This window comes from Salvia hispanica, unplaced genomic scaffold, assembly GCF_023119035.1.
Source record: "Salvia hispanica cultivar TCC Black 2014 unplaced genomic scaffold, UniMelb_Shisp_WGS_1.0 HiC_scaffold_123, whole genome shotgun sequence".
Classification (NCBI taxonomy): Eukaryota; Viridiplantae; Streptophyta; class Magnoliopsida; order Lamiales; family Lamiaceae; genus Salvia; species Salvia hispanica.
In genome coordinates, this window is record NW_025951505.1 from 6,559 (window position 1) to 10,986 (window position 4,428).

Here is a 4,428-nt window from a genome sequence, read left to right on the forward strand (position 1 = left end):
CTCAAGACTGGATCACATAATTAGATCGTAGGTACGATATCTTTCGTGTAAGGATACACCTCCTTTACTGGATCGAGGGTACGCTCATTTTGGTTATGATTGAGATCATGAAGACAAAGGGAACTTCATGTTGTTCAGATCATTTAAAACGTTCACAGACACCCATGTGCCGTAGGTAGCTTCTCGTATCTCGTGTGATCGTTACCATCTAAGAATAGATGGGTTATTTATAAATTATAAGGTTCATTTTTTTGTACATTTGGAATTGATCCAAATACAACATCATGAATCGTGGTTCCGTCAAGACATAAGATGAAGGACAAAGGTGTGAGGTCCGTTTTCGGACTCATTTATCCATATTTCCTTGCCCCTTTTCTTCTTCTCCCTTTTTTTTTACAACATTAGGGGTTTGCCCTAACTTGCATAAACTCATTCGTTTTATCACTTAGAAAAGTGGTTGGGAATCATCAACTCGTATTACTGTTCAAGAGCGTTCAGCCTAATGTACTTCTTAGGCATCCTATGTTCGCATGCATTAGTCATTTCGTAACTTCCTAAAAACTTCCTCAATCTATCATCATACTTCACGTAATCAAGCATGCGTAACTAGTAATACTTCAACATTTGTCTCAAAGACATCTTTATGCTTAACATTTAAAACTTGAAATTCCATGGTTCGTAGGAAAAATGGAATATACATGCTTTTCCTTTAAATCCTTGAACATGTTTAAAATATCTTCATAACTGAAAATTTTCTGGTAAGAACTTCTTTCTTACCTCAATGTTGCGGTTGAACGTGACGAGTCGAGGTGTTGGGTCCTTTAACTTTCCATTTAAGTCATATTCTAGCCTAGTGCTATCATTCTAAACTAAGGCTTGAAAGAAGGTTCTTGGGTCCAGAGCGAAAGAACGGTGCTCTGATACCACTCTGTCACGACCACAAACTTCCTAATGATAGTGACTGCATCTAAACGTGATTCAATAGCACCTTAGAGTCAAGGGATGAAAAATAATCATGATTTAAAAGAAGAAGCCTAGGACAAAAGTCTCGCAGGTGAAAGTGAAATGGGACAACATAAAGTCAGAGTGCGGTCTAGGTTCACAATCCTTCTAACATAGAATCCTATTACAGCGGAAACGTCCAAGACAAGGCAGTATGTATGGAGACATACTACCCTGGGCTACCTATTGACTTATGCGAGGATTCATGCCCAACACCATCGCCTGCCCGTCCACGTTCAACCTGCACATTTAAAAAGAAACATGCAGGGCTGAGTATTTGATATACTCAGTGAGCACATTGCCAAAAACAGTTTTAATTTTAATTGTCAAGCCACAGTTGAGAGATTCACGGGGTTTTTATTTAAAAGGCCCGAGTCTCTAAATACTTTTCCTTTCATAAGAATTTTGATTGCGCAATCACGTACCATAGATATACCATATCTGAACCTTGTGTGAACCGGGAATGTGGCCACATTCCACGACGGTCACTGGACCGGCCAACCCCTTTTGTTAGCTCACGGTCCCCTTATGTGTACACTAGTCCGAGTAGGGTTTGCGGCCCTACTGGGACCCGAATTCGATTTAACATGAATTGGCATAGCCAAGCAGATAGGTAATCATAAAACAAAACATGGCATGACAACATATTTAAACAAGGATTTCACATTTTCATACTAAAATCACATTTCGAAAGGATGCCCACCTCAAAAGCTAAAGCTCCTTCCGGAAATTCCTTAACTTGGTCTTAGATGACGTTCGAAGACGTCCCTTTAGGAAATAAAAGATACTTAATTAGACTTTTGAAATATCCATTAAGCTTAGACATGAATGCATCCTAAGTGCGATGATCATTTTATTCTTCCTTTAAAATTTTCTAGAAGAGTCCTAGAATTTTTGAATATTAATTAAATCGGTAGATTTAATTAAATTAGAGGAATTGTTCACTTAACTAGAGGGTGCTACCTCACATGCCATTTATTTAAATTTTCGGTTATGTGCCACTCTTCTTCAATTTCATCTTGGCTCGAAAATTTGAAGCGTGGTGAAAGGAGTTGGTGTGTGGTGTGAGGGGATTTCCATAGGCAAATTGTGGTGTACTCTTGAGCCTTAAATGGCTGCTTTACCGTTTGTTGTCATGCAGCAAAAATATCACTTTTAGTGATCTCCTTGTCTCTCCTTCAGTTGCAAACTTAAGTATCTTTATGAGTAACTAGTACTAGTTATAAATTGAGGTTTGTTGGGATTTTACAGATTGAATCAATTCCTTTCGCCTCCCTTGCTACCATTCTTTCAAGTACATGAAAGATGTACTTTACAGAAATAAATGGCCGTTGTGCAATAGTTGCTGCAGTAATACTTGCCTTCTATGGCAAACTTGGTCCTCTATAACTAAAGGAAATGTTGTTCTTTTCTTCAATTAATAGCCCCCTTATTTTCTTTTTATCCTAGCCACTAAACTTGTTTTTTTACTTATTTTGTAGGTGAAAGTTAAAAGGTTTCGGGCCGCTTCCTTGCTGCTTAGACGGGCCATAAGCATCCCGGCTCGACGGCTCGCTCGGATATGGCGCGGTGGTGGTATGGCGTGGCTCTCGGGAAAAGAAGTCCAAGTGCAAGCTACCCTAGACTTTGATTTCTTGAGCTTTTGGTTCATTCAAGAGTATTGTAACACATATCCTATCTCATCCTTTTTGTAAGACCATCATGAACTTCCAAAGAAACAAATTTTGGGCATTATGTGGACCTTTTCTTTTCGGGAACACTTGAATAGCATTCCTTTTTATTCCGAACGCATAATAGTTGGTTTAGTTCGCTGGATTATTTCTTTAACTTTTACTGCAATTAACACTATTAAAGCCATCAAACAGCCCATTTATTTTCAATGGAACAAGAAACGATAGCATTTCTACTCGGACGTTAACATATATGAAAAGATAATAAAAGAAGCGGGTGCTACAGATTAACTTAGCACCACAGAATTTATGTGGCTTCTTAAGATTATTCCATCCACACTTTTTAAATTGATCACCTTGATAAACGTGAGACTTGAAGAGTGACCGGTCCATTTCGGTGTGTTCCAAGTATCTTGTTTTTAGGCATAGAGGGTATTTTTTATGTTTTGTTCACGTTTTTATTTGAAAGGATGTTAATTGTGGACAATGAAGTTATGGATGATGAGATAGGAAAAGTTGAGATATGATTGATGGCCTAAACACGACATATGGCCCAATTGCTTTTAGTCCAAATTCAATCGAGCCTGTTAAAATGATTTAGAAGTTTTATGGCCCAATTGAAAGTTTCAAGATTCAAAAATGGAGATTAATTATCATGATCTTCGTCTGCTTCATATTACTACTTTGAAGGAAATGAGAATCTTGTGTTGTCTTTTTGTTTAACTATATCAAGAATACTTGATTGGGATTGATTCAACATTGTTTTTATTTTTTATTTTGTTCATTGGCTGCATTTTCCATATTCATCATGACAATTTTTCATTGCCTGACTTAAGTTGTTAAAATAATTTCTCTCCAATTTTTGTTACTCGCGTTCTCAAATTGGTTTAAATTTTTGTTATTTAGGGATGCCGTTAAAATTCTTAATATCTTTTCCCCACGCGATTTAAAGAATGATTTTTCCACCTATAAAAGTTTTTGATAACTCTCCCCTTAGCGCTTTTATGGCCATTTTTAATAAAGACGGGGTTTCGAATGGTTTATCTCTTTATCTCTTTTTTTTGCATACCCACGTGAAAGTCCGAGTGTTTTCCCCCCTACACGGAGGGGTGTATTAAAATTCTTAATATTTTTCCCCACATGTTTTGGAAAATTCTAAATAATAATTAGCCCTCCCCTTATGGTTTTTTTGGGCAAAATCATTTCTAATAGATAATCAACTAAAGTAAATATGCAAATGAAATGAAAGACTGAAATAGAAAAACTGAAACACAAGATCGAGGCCGACAGCTCTTCCAACGTTTACAATACTTGATCTCTCATAGATACTCCTTCTACTCTCCGAAATTACACTAAGATTCCTATTCTACTTAAATGAGTTGGGGCAAAATAGTTATTTTAAAATTTGGGCCTAGTAGAATGAGTTGGGGAAAAAAAGTTATTTTCAAATTTGGGCCTGGGCCATTATTAAATGGGCTGGGAACTGTTGCATTATGCATGCTTAATAATGGCCTGGGAAACTGTTGCATTATGCATGTTTACTTGCCTAGTACAACTCAATCATTGTGGCATGGTAATGGATAGTCTTCACACTGAAACAAATAAAATTATACTAGTATTACTACTTTGAGTTGTAACGGCTTGTTCAAACTTATACAAAAACAACAATATTTTACTCCCTCCGTTCCACAAAGGAGCTTTTTGCCATTTTAGACATTCCAAAAGTAAAAAATATTTTTCCCCTCCGCTCCAAGAA

At 36.9% G+C, this 4,428-nt stretch overlaps 1 long non-coding RNA gene across 1 annotated transcript; it reads right to left on the reverse strand.

Moving 5' to 3' along the window:
• Positions 1-1,003: 1,003 nt before the first annotated feature.
• LOC125198133 lies at positions 1,004-1,776 on the reverse strand. The gene is made up of 2 exons (XR_007172351.1): positions 1,706-1,776; positions 1,004-1,243 (listed from the first exon to the last, which is right to left on the reverse strand). It is a non-coding gene; the product is annotated as an uncharacterized LOC125198133 (long non-coding RNA).
• Between the last annotated feature and the right edge of the window lie 2,652 nt (positions 1,777-4,428).